Raw genomic sequence first — 19,903 nt, 5'->3', positions numbered from 1 at the left:
AAAAACTATTCTTTACAACAGAATTAATTTGTTTAGATAAACATAATTCTGAGTCAAGATTGTCTCCAAGGCTCCTGACCTGAGAGGAAACTGAGGGGAAATGGTTACACAGCTCCTTAATGAGACTATTCCTCAGTTTTGGAGGGCCAAAAACAATAATTTCTCATTTGTCCTCCTTAAGTTGGAGACAGTTAATTGATAACCATTCCTTAATGTCCCGGATGCAATCCATCAAGGTCTGAATGGAATCGCCAGCTTTCAACGGCAAATACAGCGGTGTATCATCAGCATAAAAATGAAACGAAACATTGTGCTTCTTAATTATATCCCCCAACGGACGCATATATAAGGTAAAAATAAGCGGACCCAGAATAGAGCCCTGAGGTACTCCACTAATAATAGGAGCAGAAGATGAAGAGAACTTGCCTATCTCCACAGAAAAAGACCTGTCTTTAAGATATGATCTAAACCACCGTAAGGCTGTACTCTTAATACCGAATAAATGCTCTAAACACCTAAGAAGAATATTATGGTCTACAGTATCAAAGGCAGCTGTAAGATCAAGTAAGATCAATACAGCATTTTTACCAGCATCAACTGTAAGTAAAATGTAATTGAACACTTTTAGCAAGACAGACTCTGTGCTTTGATGGGCAGTAAAACCAGATTGAAAAGGTTGTAATAACTTGGCTGCATTTAAGAACAATTGAGACAGCACGACTTTTTCTAAAAGTTTTGATAAAAATGATAACTTAGAGACAGGCCGATAATTATTAAAGCAACCCTCATCCAGACCTTGTTTCTTAAGCAGAGGCTGAACAACCGCATGCTTAAACTAGTTGGGACTACCCCAGTGTTCAAAGATGAATTAATCAACACTTGGACGCTGGAGCCAATTATAGGAAAAGCTGCTTTTATAATCTCTGATGGAATAACATCAAGTGGGGTGGTAGTTATCTTTGTAAACTCCACCCACTGGTACCAAAAACGGTATCCGGTGTTGTGGTCGAAGGGAATTCAGCGTGTATGTCTTTTCGGGCGCTTCTGGAAAAATCACTTTAATTTATTAAACAGTTGATTTCTAATTTTAATTCTGACTCCATGAATAATTTAATCTTGACTCCAAATTTAAGTGACTCTTTATTTTTTTCAAATTTTCTATCTTAACAGCTGATCCTCAGATTAGTTGTGATTTAATTTAGAACAAGGATTATTCTGGGCATCTCATAATTTCAAATATTCGTTCATTAAGGACCCGGTGTCACTTTGAGACGTCACGTCGCGAATGTGCGTTCACGATCACAAACTAGCCAGTCCTGAAATAGTCAGAGGATGCAGTGCAACTATTTTACTCTAAGCGGCCGCTCACTGCTGACTCATAACAAAGGTGTAATTTTTTTAATAGTTGCGAGCTTGCAACGTGCTAAGTCAGTGATAGTCAGAAATCGGAAGGTCTCCTTAATGATGTGCCCCATGCTCCATTCATAGTGCCTTCGGTTTGATCTATCCTGGACAGAGACAGAGAGATGAACAACCATATGAGAATAGATAAACCAACAATTATCTAAAAAAAAAAATGATCAAAATCATTTCTTATTATTGATATTAAGTTCATTTTTGTGTATCTTCACTGTTGAGTGTGAGAGTGAGTGAGCAGCTGCAGTTTCAGTTCAGTCACTGTGACTCTGACTGACGGAGGTTTTTGTACGACTCTTTATCACTGTGTGAATGTACGATCACTCTCACAATCACCATCAGAATCTGTTCTGCAATGGAAACTCTGACAGTAATAATGTCCAGCATCTTCAGTCTGGACTCCACTGATGGTCAGAGTGAAATCACTGTTAGATCCACTGCCACTGAATCTAGATGGAGTTCCTGACTGACGGTATGTTGTTGCATAAACCAGGAGTTTAGGAGCTTCTCCAGGTTTCTGTAAGTACCAGGATAAATAATCATCTCCATAACTATCCCTGTACACATCTCTGCTGGTTTTACATTTGATATTCACAGTTCCTCCTGGTTGTTCTGCTGTTATTGAGGGACTCTGAGTGACGGTGATCTGTCCTCTACACTCTGAAACACAACAAGAAGAAAATCAGCAGAATAAATGAATGATCTTTGCTAAAACAAGTAAATGTAAAGTAGTAAATGCAGTGAAAGTGAGTGTCACCGTTGAGGAGCAGCAGCAGAGAGCAGAGGATCAGTGTGTGTGTCCTCATCTTTACTGGGAATGAGTGAAACTGAAGGTCAGAGATGTTGGATGAACAGTCTGACTGACAGACGCTGATATTGAGCTTCAGTCTCAGGGGTGGGACACAAATTCAAAGCCGTTTCCTCTCAAATGAGTCTCAGTCACGACAGAAGAGCAGAAATGAGGAATATGACAATGTTCAGAAGTTCATTTTCCCTCAAACACTCAATAATAGTTTGTTTCTCTGTGATTCACTCTTGGCAGAAAACTGGATGTCGGCAGTAAATCATCAAATCAGTTTAAAAATAATGATTATTAATTATTATTATTATCAATCTAAGGTGGAAACAGGCTTGAATATTTTTTTCCTGATCTGTCATCTGCTCAGCTTTGTGTGTTTCATACACAACTGTACGTGTGCTTTATCATTCAGTCATAATTTTATTACAATTCAATCAACATAGTTTGAAATAAAATAATAACTTCATGTGTTTGAGTCCATTTGTGTTGTTTTCATTTCAGGTCTTTCATTGGATCAGGGCTTTTGCTCACATATTAATAAACTTCAGCGAAGCATTAAAACACCTGCAGATTCATGATGAACCTCACAGAGATTATGATTGATAGATAGAAGATAAACATGCATGACAGACACATATCACTCATCTCTCATTGTGTTTTATGTTTAATAGTTATTTAAAGTGTTTCAGTATTTTAGAAACATCAAACTCTGAGGATGATGAACATCTGCTCTATTCTGAGAGAAACACAATCACTCCTGATGATGAAATATGAGTTTAACTCGCTCACTTTCACTGTGGGACTGAAACCAGACAGTTTTTGACTAATATGAGGCTTGTTCATATTCATTAGTTTACACTGTTAATACTTGTGAACAAGTTTTCAACAAAAATTCATTTAAAAGTGTAGATTAAATCTAACTTATTAGTTAAAACTCAATGTCAGTAAGTTAAGGAGTGGTATAATGTGCAACTTCAGATCCTCCTTTGAGCAGCTCAGGTTTCAGTTCAGTCACTGTGACTCTGACTGACGGAGGTTTTTGTACGACTCTTTATCACTGTGTGAATGTAACATCACCCAAACAATTATTAGCAGAATTTGTTCTGCAATAGTAACTCAGACAGTAATAATGTCCAGCATCTTCAGTCTGGACTCCACTGATGGTCAGAGTGAAATCACTGTTAGATCCACTGCCACTGAATCTAGATGGAGTTCCTGTGTAGAGTTTTTTTACATAATAAATCAGGAGTTTAGGAGTTTCTCCAGGTTTCTGTAAGTACCAGGCTAAACCTTCATTCCCATCATCCCATTTCCTCACATCTCTGCTGGTTTTACATTTGATATTCACAGTTCCTCCTGGTTGTTCTGCTGTTATTGAGGGACTCTGAGTGACGGTGATCTGTCCTCTACACTCTGAAACACAACAAGAAGAAAATACACTCAAAACTTTGACAATATACTTGAAGAAATGAATTAATATCAAACTTGTGCTCCACAAACCTTGAGCAAACGCTGTGAGAGTCCAGATGAAGATGATGATGAAGGTCATGTTGATGAAGATTGTTGTGTGTGTCAGTGATGAAGTGTTAAACTCACAGCACTATAAACACTCTCACACACTGAAGATCTGATCAATATGCAAACACACTCCACATCATTTCCCTGAAGACAGTCACTCATTAACAGACACGTATAATAAAAACAATTACGGAATACATCAAAGACCAACTTTAGTATATTAATCTAAATATCTGCTGTGAGAATATTTTTACTGTAGTTGGAGTGAAACGTCGCTGTTAATCCCCATATTTTACACCAAATCCATGTGTGTTCCTGCAGTTTATGAACAGACATGAGGATCATCACACACACGAGTCTCTGTCAGTCACTGAATAACTGAGTTTGATTGAGAGTCACACATGATATAAACATGTTCACTTTAATAAATTCAGTTAGTAATTCAGTGATGATGAGCTTCATAAAGCAGGGGAAGTCAGTGAGTTTCTGCAGTGATGTGTGTGTTGTTGATCTGAAGTTCAGTCAGTGAAGCGTTCAGGAGGTTTCTCTTCTCATGATCTATTAGTTTATTTCACTGGTTCACTTTCAGCAGCGGCTCCAAACTGATGATGGCAGTAAATCATCACATATTAAAATTATTAATACAACAGCTGACTGTTAAAGGTGCATTGCGCAACTTTTCATGTTAAAAATACCCGTTTTCTAACCCATACATGCTTAAACAATTGCCTGATGGGCTGACTGAGCCCTTCTCTGATCACTGCGATTGCCTCTATAATCCTGTACAGTAAAATAAATAAGAGGGATTCGGGTCGGAATCTGAGACTGGGCGTGACGTCATGCGCGTTCACGGCACGCTCATATGTCTGGCAGGTTTGTGTATGCGCCGACGCCGCCATTCTCCGTAGAAAATGGATTCTAAGAGACCGGCTTGTAGTTCATTTCAAACACCAACGCAAACTCCACGTAAGATAAAAAAAAAAAAGAGAACTTTTGTCTAGTGCAACCAAAAGGTCCAAATTGGAGTCAGACAGGCGTCGGGGTAAGACGAGAGTAAACATAGGGAAGGCTTTCAACAAATGGAGAGATCTCCGGTCTGCTCTAGGGCTCAAACGGGATCCTCAGTTGGCTTTTTTCTTGATAAAAAGGTAAGATATATCCCATTCTCTAATGTCTGATACGGCCAATAATGACAATAAATGACGATCCATAAAATGTGTAATGCTTTAGCGTAAGCTAGATAAATGTACAATCGGAATAGGTTTTACTAACTTACCATTGTCAGTGATCAGGTTCAGAATGATTGTGATATAAAATGCTGATATATAAGTTAGATACTTAGACACAAATTTTGAGCAAATTACTGCTTAATTACGATGTATTGCTATTGGAATATGCTACTTAGCTGATCAATAAAACAGGCTAAACCCCCGCAAATCTTCGGCGGATTAGCCTGTTTGGCTTTTATGGTAACGTCATAGTGCCACTTGATTGTTTATTACCTTGAGACATTTGGGTGTAAGTTACTTTGTTGACCGACTGTGTATGGTATGGTATCATGATTACAATTTTGAGCTTTTACAAAGTTATAACTTATATTGTTCATGAACGTGTTTTCATAATAATAGTCATAAGTGGATACAGTAAACACATAACACAGTTCAACATGGAGATAGATGGGAATAAAAAACGAAGTTTTCTACTACCCCCATTTTTTCCCTCACACATTAAGTGTGTTATTTACTCAATTGCCTTTCCTTTCACATATTTTAAATTACTTGCAGATTTAAAACTTTATTACCTCTGAAGACATTATGATTGTAAACAAAAGATTTGTGCGGCTGATGCTCCTTGGGTTATGACCAGCTCGAGCTCGTGCAAGCGTGCGTGTGCGTGTGGTCCGTGAGCGTGCACACCTCTGGTTGCAGTTTCGCTTGCCGCCAGAGGGGGCGTAGTTCTGCGAAAACTCAGACTCTCGCGCAATGCACCTTTAAATACTTTGTAGAATGGCACTTTTAGCTTATTTTAGTTTATTTTTAGTACAATTACACATTGAATGTTTGTCAAAACTGTAAAGATGATTTTCATTGTCAAATGATCTTTTTTTTCATCCACTGAACTAGAAACAATCATTTCTGACATTTACTTGATTTGACGAGTTTTCAGCTCTTTTCTTCCTCAAAGATAATTCAATTCTAAAGGGTTAAAAATACATTGAGAGAAAATAACATTTGGCTGGTATTTTGGCACCACTTTTTATTTTGATGTTAATTGATTTGTTTCTAATATATTGTTAAATGAACAGCAATATTTACAAACTGGCATTTATATTCTTAATAGTATTTCCTCTTAATGATCAGCTCTGTCTGATACTTCAGGAGTAAAAAGGTTTATATAAGTTAATTTTATTAATTATAAAGTTATAGTGGATGAGACACACAAAGTTTGCTTAAGGTTTTATTCAGAGTCTTAAACTGTAGTGAATTCAGTTCTTGTGTTTCTTCACATCTGATCTTTGATGCTTTTAACAAAGCGAGTTTCAGTGAAGATGATCATGAAAATGACACTTCAAATCTATAATATAACTTCACTTTAACTCTAATCGCTTTAGTGATCACAGGCTTTGTGAAAACTCTTCTCTAAAAACATTCAGATCAACTTTTTGAAAGTTAAAGCTGATAAAGTGAATCAAACATTACAGAGAAACATATTCTTCTCTTTCTAATGCTGTTTCTTTTAGACTCTTATTTGTCGTTTTCAGTCGATTCTTGTCTGTAAAACTAACACTTGATGACCTGAAATTAGTTTTTGTCTTCGTTTTCAACTTGTTAAAACAATAAATTGTATAATTTATATTTTTTGTTCAATAAAACTGGAGATTGAGACTCAGAATATCAAAGATGACACATTTACAGACAACAGTCTTTATGTTTCTGCATCTGCCTTTCATACAAGACTGTGTGTGTGCTTTATCATTCAGGCATAATTTTATTACAGTTCAGTCAATAAATAAAATATAATTGTAACTTTATGTCTTTATGTTCGTTTTGTGTCATTTTAGTTTCAGGTCTTTCATTAGATCAGGGCTTTAACTCACATTTTATAAGTAAACTTCAGTCAGTGGAGCATGAACACTCCTGCAGATTCATGATGAAACAAGAACATGCGGACAAATTATATAGTTTTAGATAAATGTAATAAGATAAAGTATTTAGTAAGTTAAAAACTCAATGAATGCTTTATGTTTAATATCTACAAATAACTTTGTGTGTGTGTGTGTGTGTGTGTGTGTGTGTGTGTGTGTGTGTGTGTGTGTGTTTGAACAGCTGCAGTTTCAGTTCAGTCACTGTGACTCTGACTGACGGAGGTTTTTGTACGACTCTTTATCACTGTGTGAACACTCGATCACCCGCACAACCACCATAAGAATTTGTTCTGCAATGGAAACTCTGACAGTAATAATGTCCAGCATCTTCAGTCTGGACTCCACTGATGGTCAGAGTGAAATCTGTTCCACCTCGTGCTCCATTCCCACTGAATCGTTTGAGACTGTTATCATAGAGATCATTTACTCCAGTAATGATGAGTTTAGGAGCTTCTCCGTGTTTCTGCTGATACCAAGCTAAACCCCAGTTATATATCCCAGCATCAGTTTTACAGTCTATAGTGGCGATTTGTCCTTCAGAAACATTCACAACTTCAGGCTGAGTCACAGTGATTCCTCTGGATGCTGTTGACAACAACATTATATGAGTTTCATCAAATGACATGAACATTAAAGACTCAGAAATGACAAGCTTTGACTTCTGTTACCTGGAATAAAAGCGGTCAGAATCCAGATGAAGCTGCTGAAGAGATTCATGGTGTGTGTTGGGTTTGTACCGTGGTAAACAGCAGTGTGTTATAAAGTGTGTGAGTCTGAAGGTTATAAACACTCGGAGAGCTGAAACACGTGCCGATGCAAAGTGACTCTCTGAGCAAAAACCAGCTGGAGGAAAACACACATGAAAATGAACACATGCAGAAGAAACTGATCCAGTTTTGTGGCCTTTAATGTGTTTTATTCTCATGATCCAGTGGAGTGTGTTTTCACTTCTGTAGGAGTTTAGAAATCATTTCTTCTTTATTCTGCACGAGTCTCTGGTTCAGAGTTCAGACTTTCTGATCAATCAAATGACAGTTTCATCACTAAAAGAAACAAGTATTTCACTGTGAACTCCATGAGAGGGCAAAGGTCATTCCAGAGGTCACAGGTCATCCACACTTATTAAAATGCTTTGAGAAACACATGATCATTTAGAGACTCCCAGTTAAGATGTTTAAAGATCAGTACAGAGTCTTTCTGATTATATTATTTATTTAGATTTAATAGTTTTCATGCATTAAGAGACATTTAGAGACGATGAGACAGTTCAATAATCCTGATGTTGAGTCTCATATCAGTGTGTGTGTGTGTGTGTGTGTGTGTGTGTGTGTGTGTGTGTGTGTGTGTGTGTGTGTGTTGTTTGTCTCTTTCTCTGCTGGAGTGTGTGTTCATTTGAGTGTGACGGAGGTTTTTGTACGACTCTTTCACTAGAATGAAACACTGTGGTACACTTTCGGTGGAGGAACTAAACTGACGATCAGTAAGTCTTTTCAATTCTCTAATAAGAAAATTTTAATTCATTCATTTTATTTTATTATTAGATTATTTTCAGCAAGATAATTATTAGTGATGATCTTAAAATGCCATGAATGAACCTTAAAAAAACATCTAAAAGATGATCTTATTTGTCAACAAGATAATTCATTTATTAATGTTTTTGAAAAACAATTTATCATTTAAATATTTTATTATTTACTTAAGTTTTATATTTCATATTGTTTTTAAATGTTATTCTTAATTTTACATTAATAATTTAATTATTATTGGTAACATTTGATTGTATTTTAATGTAGCCTATGGATTGCAGTATTTTATGATATATTCAATTATTTCTTGATATAAATAATTTTGTCTAGAATTAATAGTAAATTTAAAAATTAAGGGTTTTTAAATGCATCCAAAGTTTGATAATACATTTTTTGTGTAAGCGTCATCATCAGACAAAGAGATATTTAGTTAATAAGCATTTTAAAAATCAAGATTATGATGATTATGTAAATGTCTTAACAGCAGAATTTAAAATATATATTGAAACTTTGCTGAAAATTACAATAGATTTTTTGTGAGTATCAAAATGTATGAATATTTTTACAAAAACAATTAATATTGAAATTATTATTTAAAATTGATTTCAAATCTTATGAAGAAATCACAATATATGAATAAGTTTTCATGTGGACAATGTTTTTTAAAAATTAGGTTTAAAAAAGGTTCTGTAATCAATCAAATGAGTGTTTTTTTATTTTTTTATTTTTAGAAAATTGTATAAATTGTATCGCTATTTTAAATGTCAAATTTCATTTTACATGAATATTTAAAATCTTATTACTGCTAACATTTAGTTCATTTCATGTATTGACTGCTGTAAAATCTATTCAATTATTTCTTCATAAATAATTTTGTCTATAATTCTTGGTAAATGTAACTATCAAGGGCTTTTTTAAATGTATGAAACAAAAGGTGTATAACGCAGGCAACATAAATAAAATGTTTTATTATTTTCATCAGACAGAAAGAAACTCAGTTGAAGAGCATTTTGAAAATTAATCATTTAAACGATCAAATTTGCTGATGTTTATGATTGTGAGTTTCTGAATAGCAGAATATTTTCAAAATACAATTAATATTGAAATGATCATTTAAATTGGTTTTCTAGATCTTATAACGACATCACAATATAACCATCAATTTACTTGGACAATGTTTTTCAAACTCATTCTGTGGATCATTTGAAATGTAATATTTGTATATTGTATATTTAAAATCAAATGATCATTCATGAATGTGTGTGTGTGTGTGTGTGTGTGTGTGTGTGTGTGTGTTCAGCGGGTCCCTCCGTGTCTCCCTCCGTGTCTCTGCTGTCTCCCTCTTCTCTGCTGATCTCTGGAGACCCCCCCGCTCTGCTCTGCCTGCTCAGCTCTTACTCTCCACAGGGGGCGACGGTGAGCTGGACGCTGGACGGGTCAGAGGTCACCGAGGGGGTTCAGACCAGCGCAGAGAGCGAGCGGGACGGTCTCTACAGTCGCAGCAGCGTCCTGAGCCTCAGCAAAGCACGCTGGGAAGCCGCAGAGCGCTTCGTCTGCAGAGGAACACATGCCGGAGCTGCTCACGAGGCCTCGTTCCTCAAGAGCTCCGAGTGCTGATGTTTCTCCAGTGAAGACCAGCGTATCTGAGCGTCACGTGATTTACAGCTCAATACTGAAGCAGTCTGTCAATGTGCTGCCATTGCTGTTCATTCAATAAAGCTTCATCTGAACGCAAGCGCACATTTGTGTTGGACTGCATCATTGATCAGTGTGTCGTTCCTTCAAAGTCCTGCACTAAAGTTTCAGCCGCTTTTGATTGATTGGAATTAGGGGTGGAACAATAATTACAGTGGATAGTGACAATATGTATCGTATTATTCACCCAAAATGAAAATTACTGTGTTAAAATATTCAAGTTTACAGGGTTTTCGTGTCACTACTACATTAAACTACTGTATATAATGTTAAATATAATGTATAATAATGCAATGGGGGAATATTTGTGGGTCCTGATAATGCCAAATGTCTGATGTTACCAGTAAAAAGTGGCCGACATTATTTTAGATATATCTAGTCAGAGACATCAAGCATATTCGTCTGAAATAATTCAGTATTTTCAGCTTCAGAATCATGAATATTGTTATTCTGGTGTCTCTATTGTCCTGCATTGGGTCATCAGCACCAAGTCCAAGCCTATTCATTTACACACACAATGTTAAACCAAATTGACCATTTTGATGGAGTATGGCAATAATATGGTATTGTGAGTTCAGGATGGTGACATAAGGGTCTCGTTACACCCCTAATTGTAATAGTTGAGAACAGCTGCATTCAGCAGTAAATGTGAAATGAAGCTCTTGGGGTTTGAACATGATCTGCTCTATTCTGAGACCATCACAATCACTAAACCTGACAATGCAAATGAGATTTACACCTCAAACTCACAGTTTCACTCTTTTACTGGTTCAACGCTCTGAACTGGAGCAGTTTCACTTCTGCTAAAATGAGTTATGACAGAGTAATAAATTCATTATAAGCTTGAGATGATAGCTAGGCCTACTTGAAAAAGGCTCAAAAACATCTTTGTTACATTGACTTTATCATATAGTGTATTGTACAAAACAAACAATATATGGTTTGTTTGATTTCATATCAGTTTACACATTCAGTTTTCTCTGATTCAGAGCATATTTGAGTCAAACCCGTCCGTCACAGTACAGATCTGCTGTGTTGAGAAGTATACAATACTTGGTGTTCAATTCATAGTAATTGCTCACTATAACAGATGTAATAATGTGGATCTGCAGCACTTCAGGCTCTAGTGAGAAACTGTGTTGAGTAATGCGAAGAAAAAGAATAAAGGTTTAAGCTGAATCCGAAATCACAAACTTCACTGCTATATATGAGTGAAAAGCAGAATGTGACAAAAGAAGTATGTCCGAATTTACAGTACAAGTCCCCAGATTGACCGACTACAGTGAAGCGACGCAACCGACACTGTAGATCACATGATAATGACAACATGGCTAATATAGTACGTCCAGATTACATTCATACTACACTCATAAATACTAATGAATGTACTTTTGTAGCGGTCGTGAAGTAATTACTTATTCAAAGAAGTTTGGAAATTCCGGACGCATCCTCAGTGTTAGTTGCACACAAGTCCTGAAAATTGAAGCCAAACGTCTTGATCGCCCCCAGGTGGCTGGTCCCAGTACAGCTCATTAACCCCGTCCTCTCCAAATTAATGATGGTTTCTGTCGTTTCAGGTAGTTTTTGTTACGCTGATGTAAATTCAGTTGTTCGTTTTTTTAAGTAGCTATTTAATGCTATAAAAGCGGGCGTGTGACGACATGATTGAGAGCTGAGATTGACGGCTTCTCTGAGTAAAGTAGTCACTGAGGCACCAACTGACTTTGTTCGGGAGGTGATCGGAGCTTTAACTTTAATTTCTACATTTCCATGATTTATTTCACACTGACATGAGTTGTTCTGCAGTAAACTGGACCTTGATACCGCGGCTCCACTTCACTCTCACTTCTGCGCAGACTCAGTCCCATAATTTGGCCTGTCAGTCTCAGAGCCATCCAAAGCACCAGACCCGTCAGCTCCACTAGATCATCATCACACCAATTATAATCACCTGCACATGCTCATTAGGACTCATACAAACAGCTACTTCACACTAACACCTTTCTGGTCTCATCTATACCCAGTGTTGTGCCTGAACGCGTTCATTGAACGATAGTTCATGAACTCGTTCATATTTTGGGCGAACGTGAACTGAACGTACTGTATAGCCTACTGCCTGATGAACGATACTGTGAACTCGTTCATTCTGGTGTCTGTGAACGCCACGCTCTCTCAGTTTAACTTCGTTCAGTAGGATGCCAGATTTCTATAGAGCCTTCCAGGCGAAAACCCGGCTAAAACACACCGTAAACAGGCCTTAATATGTAGCGGAAAAACACCCAATCTGGCAACACCAGCCACCAGTGTCTACTGACTCTTGTTCGATCTCGTTCATCAAAATGAACGAATCTTTTTTCGAGTCATTTCGTTCATTTAAGGGGCTTTAAATGTTATACCACTAACTGGCATATTCCCCGAACACACCCACCTACGCAATCTTGATCATATTCTGAATTAAAAAATCTTTAAAATGCAGTCAAAAATCGTTTACAGGGATCATAAATAATTACTTTACCTTCCGAGTCTTTCGTTCATTTATCACGTGACACACGCAACGAACGGATTGTTCATGAACGACTCATCACTAACGTTGCAAATCAAAACAAAAAGCAGCATGTTGGCGTCATGATCATTTAAACGAGTTTAATGGCAAGGTCGGTGAGGATGGGAAAAATCTGACGCATAGCTTCAGTGTTAAAACTGATAAAATAATTATCTGTGGTTCTATATGGGCTGTGGCAATCATTTTGAAAAAAATAATAGCTTGCAGCAACATGGAAAAAAGAACTATGAACTAGTTCATTTTTGGAACTGTGAACTTAGTTCAAAATTTTGAGTGTGAACTATGAACTGAATAGTTCATTTTAAAATTTGTGAACTGAACTTTGAACTAGTTCATGTAGAAAGTGAACTTTCCCAACACCTATGGAAAGACTTACTTGAATACTCACCTTGGAAACTTCCCTGTCCTCAGTCCTTCTTCATCTGTCATTACTTCTGCACACACACCATCAGCACTACAACCAACAGAGAACTGTGAATGTTAAAGCTAAGTGCAAACCTGCTACTCTGAATCCCATGCTCACCTGTTTACCTCCTGTTTAAGACACTGTTGTTTTACGTTAGATCTGAGTCTTCTCCTTCAGTTACTGTGACAGAGACATATTGGGACATTGGTGGCTTCACTTTTCTACAATGGAAGAGAGTGAAGTTGCGTCGTCCATCTTTTTTACAGCCTATGATTGTACCCCGCATGGAGTGTGTTCTGTTAAAAGGGTGAAAACACCACAAGTTGTCGATGATGATGAGCGCTTCAGTGCCGAACAAACCCCTGTTTCTCACTGTCAGTGTGGAGCCACCAATTCCATTTGAGACGTGGCAGAAAGTCTTTCATAATGACGGAGATGCATGACCGGAGATACGCAGACGAGGGGTCTCGCTGCTTTGCTTGGGGACGGAAGGCCAGCGCCTGTTTTATACTCTGCCAGATCAAGGTACTACTTTTGATGAAGCATGAGTGTGAACTACTGAAGCTGAATGCGAGAACTGTCCAGGGGTCTCATTTATAAAACTGTGCATAGGATCCTTACTAAAAGTGTACGTGTGTTGTAATGTTGTAACTTCTCAGTAATGATTTAAAGTAGTTTAAGTGTTTAACTCCATTGATGAGAGTGGCTATTTCATCTAAATGTTTATATCAGAAGTAAAACATATTTTGAATCATTCTTTTATTTATACATGTATAATTTTCTTTAGATTTTCTGTCTAAAAGTGACCAAAAAGACTTTTAACTCCAGCTCACCATCGGTGTCGCCAAACTACTTCATCTCCAAAACGTTCGTACGCATGGGTCAGAGTTTGCATGCAGGTGTTTTTTCCAAATTTTCCCGTCATGTTTGTTTTTATAAATCACAACTTATGCGTCGAAAGTGCTGTACGCCTCTTTCAAGCCCTGTTTTGTGCATACGCAACGGTTATAAATGAGGCCCCAGAACTGTCACAGTTACGCCAGACAATTCAGTCAGGTTGGCCTAAACTGCAAAGGTCTATCCTCAGTGACTTACGTCCATACTTTCCTGTTAGACATGAACTGGTTGTTGAATCTCCACTGATTTTCAAAGGGAATTGTTTGATTGTTCATATTGCACTGCGGGAACGCCTCATCCTTCTGGCACATGAGGGACATCAGGGGCTGGTGTGAACAAGTGCGCGGCACAAGTGCTGAAAAGTTAGGCCAAAGCGTCTCTATTGCCCCCAGGTGGCTGATCCCAGTATCGCTCATAAACCCTGCCCTCTCCATGTAGTCTATTCACCTTATTTTCGAACGCGGAAGTAAATATGGGTCCAGTTTCCGGTTTTTGTGCGGCACTTCCGTTTCCTCGCTTCTCTGGGCTAACTAACGATATCGATTGCGAAGGATTATGCAGAGTTGACAGAAAAATGTTACACATGCCTTAAGCAGATGAATACAACAAAGAACTAAAGCCCCGCCTCACCCAGGTCGGGTACTGGACCTGGTTGAAAACACTCATGCATCTAGCTGGCAGATTGCCAAAACTTCGCCGGCGCCTTCAGCACCGCCCTAAACACGGTCGAGCCAACGCTGGACTAAGTTAATATATCTATGGAGGTAGGCTATTTTGTCATGTCAAATGTATTAATAATGTCATCAGAATGCAACCAAAGCACATGATAGCAATAAGTAGATGGCTATAAATAATTATAAATCATACAAAATAAATGCCATGATGATCATGCCATGATGACTAGATTTTATACAGGGGTTACTATAATGATTTTGTTTCTCCTTGGAGTTTTTATTCAGACTTCGTAGCCCAGCCACTTTTCTGGTATCGGGTGGTCTTCTGTAGGTCTTGTGTTCACGAAATGAAAAGAACAAACATACGGTCGTTTCTTCAAATGGTCTGCGTGGCGTGTCCGTTATTTCGGCTCCCATGTTAACAGGTTCATTTAGAGCTTGCACACTGCCTGCGTGACACGCGCGTCTCAGGGAAAACGCGTGCATGCTAGAAATAGAATCGACGCCTATTTTTCACGCGACACGCAAGCGTTTTGGAAGCGCTTCCAGGCAAAATAGAATAGGAAAATATGTTTGTATGTCATTTTGATATGAATACATATTAATAAATGGCATTTTGATGTTTGAATTTAGGTTTTGACATAAATGCATATAGCCTAAATGTAAAAAAAAAAATATATATATATATATATACTACCGATTTTCAAATATTGCACCTGTCAATACAGAACTAAATATTCTGTAGCCTATTTTGCCGTCAATACTGCCGACGTTGTCTTTGCTGCTATATATTTATGTTTAACATTAAGTGCCTTCCACAACTCTCTCCCCATATGTCGAATATATCACCAATGAGGCTTATCATGTCACCTAGCAGCAGCAACGCCTCGTCAGAGACGTTTCTGGTGTGCAAAGACATAGAAAACACCACGCAACAGAAACGCCACGCAGCCAGTGTGTCGCCGGTCGTATAGGGCGCCTGATTTTTAAAATGTCAATAATTCGATGATTAAAACACTCCTGCTCCAAGTAAATCTTTCTTTTGTGCCAGTTATTATGACAACCTCTAACTGCACAAACAATCCCGGTCTTCCTCGAAGAGGTTTTTGTACGACTCTTTATCACTGTGTGATCTGTCATTTTAGGTAGTTTTTATCACGCTGATGTAAGTTTAAGTGTTCGTTTTTTTAAATAAGTTTGGTCTTAGTTAGTTATTTGATGCTATAAAAACGGGAATGTGACGCCATGATTGACAGCTGTGATTGACAGCTTCTCTAAACGAAGTAGTCATTTTTGGGGGATTTTCGGGAGGAAATTGGAGCTTCAACTTTAATTTCTACATGTCCATATCTGTTTATTTCACATCGATATAAGTTGTTCTGCAGTGAACTGGACTAACAGATTCTGCGGGAGTGTGGACGGGACTCTTTCTCTCACGACTGCGCAGAATCAGGTCTCATATCAGTGCGAGATGTCAGCGCCATATTGGGACTTCGCATTTCTACAACAGAAGAGAGTGAAGGTGCGTCGTCCATCTTTATTTACAGTCTATGGCTGCGAACTGAACAGTGTCTGAGGGAGTTGTATTGCTGGCCACGAATGGACGATCTTGTTCACACAATCCTCTCTGCATGTGTGACCGGCCAGGCCAGTGATAAATCAGCCAAAACATTCACAGCTCCAGTGCAGCCAGTGGGTTCACGAAATGGCCCATTTCAACCTTTCGAGAAGGGAGATAATGACTGTTAGTTTGCAATAACACTGATTGACTATTTCAGCAAATGGCCAGAAGTTGGTTTTGCTTCATCAGTAACTTCTGAAATTTCTCGAGAAGAAAACCTTTGCTGATTTTGTGAAAACACAGGGAATAAAGAACTTAAAGACAGTGTTTATTACCCTCAGGCTAACAGGGCCACTGAACGGGTCAACAGGCTGCTTAGAGAATGTCACAATAATGTTATAGGATGTTACTGACAATACACTGATCGTTAGAGATGATCTAAATTTCTTAAAATTGCAGTTGGAAATAAGGTGAGAATAAGGAAGCCTGAAAAAGAAAAAAGCCCGGTTCACTGATCTGTGTCAGTACAACAACTAACAGGACCGAGTACTTTCATCTTAAGTGATGGGAAAAGATGGAATTCAGCACGTCTTTCACTATGCCTAAAGAGAGGAAATCTCTGCACAGGATTAAACACCTGAAAGAGGCTGTACAACAGAGAACACTGATATGAGTCTGAATAGGGGCTTAAAGCAACACTCAGGAACTTTTCCTCTTCAGTCCCCCTACAGGTTGGAAGCGGAATTGTCCATTACCGCTGTCGTAAATAATTTCTCCACCCGCAGCCTATTGTCGCACACACACTCGGGGCCCTATTTTAACGAAACGCAAATATTTTAGCGAAACGCAAGTAACTTTGTGGGCGGATCTCGGGCGCTGTTGCTATTATACTCTTGCGCCCGATGCAAATCTAAAATGTGTTGGTCTGAAGTAGCTTCATTATTCATAGGTGTGGTTTGGGCGTAACGTGAAATAAACCAATCAGAGCGTCATCTCACATTCCCTTTAAGAGCAGGCGCGCTTGTTCCATGGCGGATTGCTATTATAACGGCGGATTTGCCAGGTGCGGTTCACAGCCGAGGAGACCGACGTTCTCGTCAGGGCCGTAAAACACAGAGAAGTGACATTGGGGATGGAGAAACACACCCAAATTAGCTTTAGTTAAACAGGCGTTTAGAAATTTGGGTAAATGTTAGCTAGATTTATGCCTATTTTTTCACATCTTCATGGGCACAACAATGATGTCCCTTGTGTGGTAATATTTTTCCTTGTAATAATGTATCGTTTTCTAAAAATGAAAACTGCTGCGTCTGTGTGTAGATGAGAGAAGCAAAGTGTATGCACGTTGTGCACACGCTACATGGATTATGGCCAAGCATGCGCCTTTAAAATAGCATCTGAATAACATGTGCAACGCGCCACTGACTTTAGACGAGGTTTCTCCTGGTCAGTGGCGGAATTGTTTTCTAAACCTGCAAAATATTACCAGGGAACGTTTGCGGCGAAACACGCCTCCTCTTTTCACTGAACCGCCCCCGGGAGCGCAAGTTCATTCCCTAATTTACCTGCGTGCGTCTGTGGAGGGAAAAGTCCGCTAATAGGTGCAAAATAATCTGTGATTGTGTGCAAAATAGGAATGATACATGCGTCGGTGTACAAGGTCAGTTGCGCTGGTTGCAAGATAGGGCCCTCGCTGTTTATCCAGCACCGGCTTTGGAATGAACGATGTCCACAAGGTAGAGTATGTTGCATGATTCATGAAAGTATGATGTATTGCAACATACTAAACAATGAAAGACTAAATAATGACTATTGTAACACTTGGTGTAAAGCAAGAAATTTTTTTCGTTTTCTTATGTCTCATTCGAAGAAACACCACCAGGTTTGGCAAACTTGCATACTGTGGTTATAGCAGATATAGGGCTGCAAAGCGAAGGCATAAGTGCCTTTCACCCTGTAACGTCTTGACGAACCACTGATACGATTTTGGAAACATTACTTTAAGGTAAAAAATGTTCCTTAGTGTTCCTTTAAGACAGAGATGTCCACCTGTGTGGACTCAAGACTATGTTATGGAGTAATGTGTCTAAAGAGAAATAAATAAGTAAGACCAAGAAGATATGTAACAGGTGTAGGCGGATCGCCGCCCTATCTAAAAAAAAAGAAAATTTACACTGAATCCTGAAATGTTTGATGAATGTTATTCTGTGTTATGTTAAAAGGATGAAAGTGTGCTTGAAGATTTCATTATGCTCCTTTGAAATGCCGATTTGAAATAGACTGTTGTTTGAATGCGTAATGAAGTTCATTTGAAGTTCATATGCATATTTGAGATAAGTTGTTGTGTGAGTAAATAAGACTTGAATAAGATAATGATCTTATAAGAGAAGCAATTCTGCTTGAGTAACGGGAGATGTTGTGTTGAGAAGTATACAACACACAATACTCAAAAGCACGGCACTCCATTAGAAAGTCCCGACTCAGCCTCTCCATTCCAGCGCTGTCCTCTCACAAAATATCCAAGGAATAACCAAACAATCAAATAGTTCACAAACATGCGATAGAGAGAAGAGAACTTTAGAGGAGAATCTTTTGTAACTTTGGATAAGTCATACAAACTTAAACCCGAACAAACAATGTTTCTGCTTCTAGAGGTCTCCAGTGCAGCGCCCCTGCAATTAATATGATTACATAAAAGAATAGGACAAAAACCCACAATTCGCCTGTACTGGATGTAGAAACACAAGATCTTGTTGTGCTGGACTGTGAACGTGTTTCTGCACTGTTGAGTGTGTGTGTGTGTGTGTGTCTGTGTGTGTGTGAAAGTGTGTGAGCAGCTGCTGTTTCAGTTCAGTCACTGTGACTCTGACTGACGGAGGTTTTTGTACGACTCTGTATCACTGTGTGAACACATAGTCACTGATGTAGTGTAAACTCTGACAGTAATAATGTCCAGCATCTTCAGTCTGGACTCCACTGATGGTCAGAGTGAAATCACTGTTAGATCCACTGCCACTGAATCTAGATGGAGTTCCTGACTGGAGGCGATTGGCCCAATAAATCAGGAGTTTAGGAGCTTCTCCAGGTTTCTGTAAGTACCAGGACACACAGGGTGGGTTGCAGTTTCTGCCACCACTGAGGTTTGTAACACTACTGAGTTTACAGCTCATCTCTACAGTTTCTCCTGGTTTGGCAGGTTTCACAGGAGTCTGAGTCACTGTGATCTGAGATCTACAGCCTGAAAAACAAATCATTTATCAGTCCATAAACTTTATTCATTTATTAGTCAATTTAAAGATGTGTTAAAAGTCATATTATTTAAATGATTTATTTAGAATATAAACTGTTCACCTTGTAGTATAAAGCCGTATAACAGTGTCCAGATGAAGATGATGATGAAGGTCATGTTGATGAAGATTGTTGTGTGTGTCAGTGATGCAGTGTTAAACTCACAGCACTATAAACACTCTCACACACTGAAGATCTGATCAATATGCAAACACACTCCACATCATTTCCCTGAAGACAGAAGAAACACTGTTTTGTCTTTTAGTGTCTTTGCTAATAAACTTCTGTGGATCATTTTCAGAAACAGAAACTCATGATTTACTTCATGTTATTTTGGGTCGATCTTCTCGCTCTAAACACTGTTTTAATGATCAGTTTCATTCAGACTTTGATGCTGAGAGAATTTAATACCTGA

At 38.3% G+C, this 19,903-nt stretch overlaps 1 long non-coding RNA gene and 3 gene segments (V, D, J or C); 1 reads left to right on the top strand and 3 right to left on the bottom strand.

The window, feature by feature from the left end:
* Nucleotides 1-1,717: 1,717 nt before the first annotated feature.
* Nucleotides 1,718-2,250, bottom strand: LOC311284001 (Ig kappa chain V region 4135-like). The segment is given in 2 exons: nt 2,174-2,250; nt 1,718-2,076 (listed from the first exon to the last, which is right to left on the bottom strand).
* A 1,019-nt stretch (nt 2,251-3,269) lies between these two features.
* Nucleotides 3,270-3,764, bottom strand: LOC311284000 (Ig kappa chain V region 3368-like). The segment is given in 2 exons: nt 3,716-3,764; nt 3,270-3,628 (listed from the first exon to the last, which is right to left on the bottom strand).
* A 4,508-nt stretch (nt 3,765-8,272) lies between these two features.
* Nucleotides 8,273-10,144, top strand: LOC311284493. The gene is made up of 2 exons (XR_014626236.1): nt 8,273-8,358; nt 9,705-10,144. It is a non-coding gene; the product is annotated as an uncharacterized lncRNA (long non-coding RNA).
* An 8,870-nt stretch (nt 10,145-19,014) lies between these two features.
* On the bottom strand, nt 19,015-19,665 carry LOC311284473 (immunoglobulin kappa variable 1-39-like). The segment is given in 2 exons: nt 19,552-19,665; nt 19,015-19,438 (listed from the first exon to the last, which is right to left on the bottom strand).
* Between the last annotated feature and the right edge of the window lie 238 nt (nt 19,666-19,903).

Source organism: Rutilus rutilus, assembly GCF_951802725.1.
Source record: "Rutilus rutilus genome assembly, chromosome: 24".
Lineage (NCBI taxonomy): Eukaryota > Metazoa > Chordata > Actinopteri > Cypriniformes > Leuciscidae > Rutilus > Rutilus rutilus.
The sequence above is the reverse complement of the archived record's forward strand: the minus strand, read 5'-3'. Positions and strand labels throughout refer to the sequence as shown.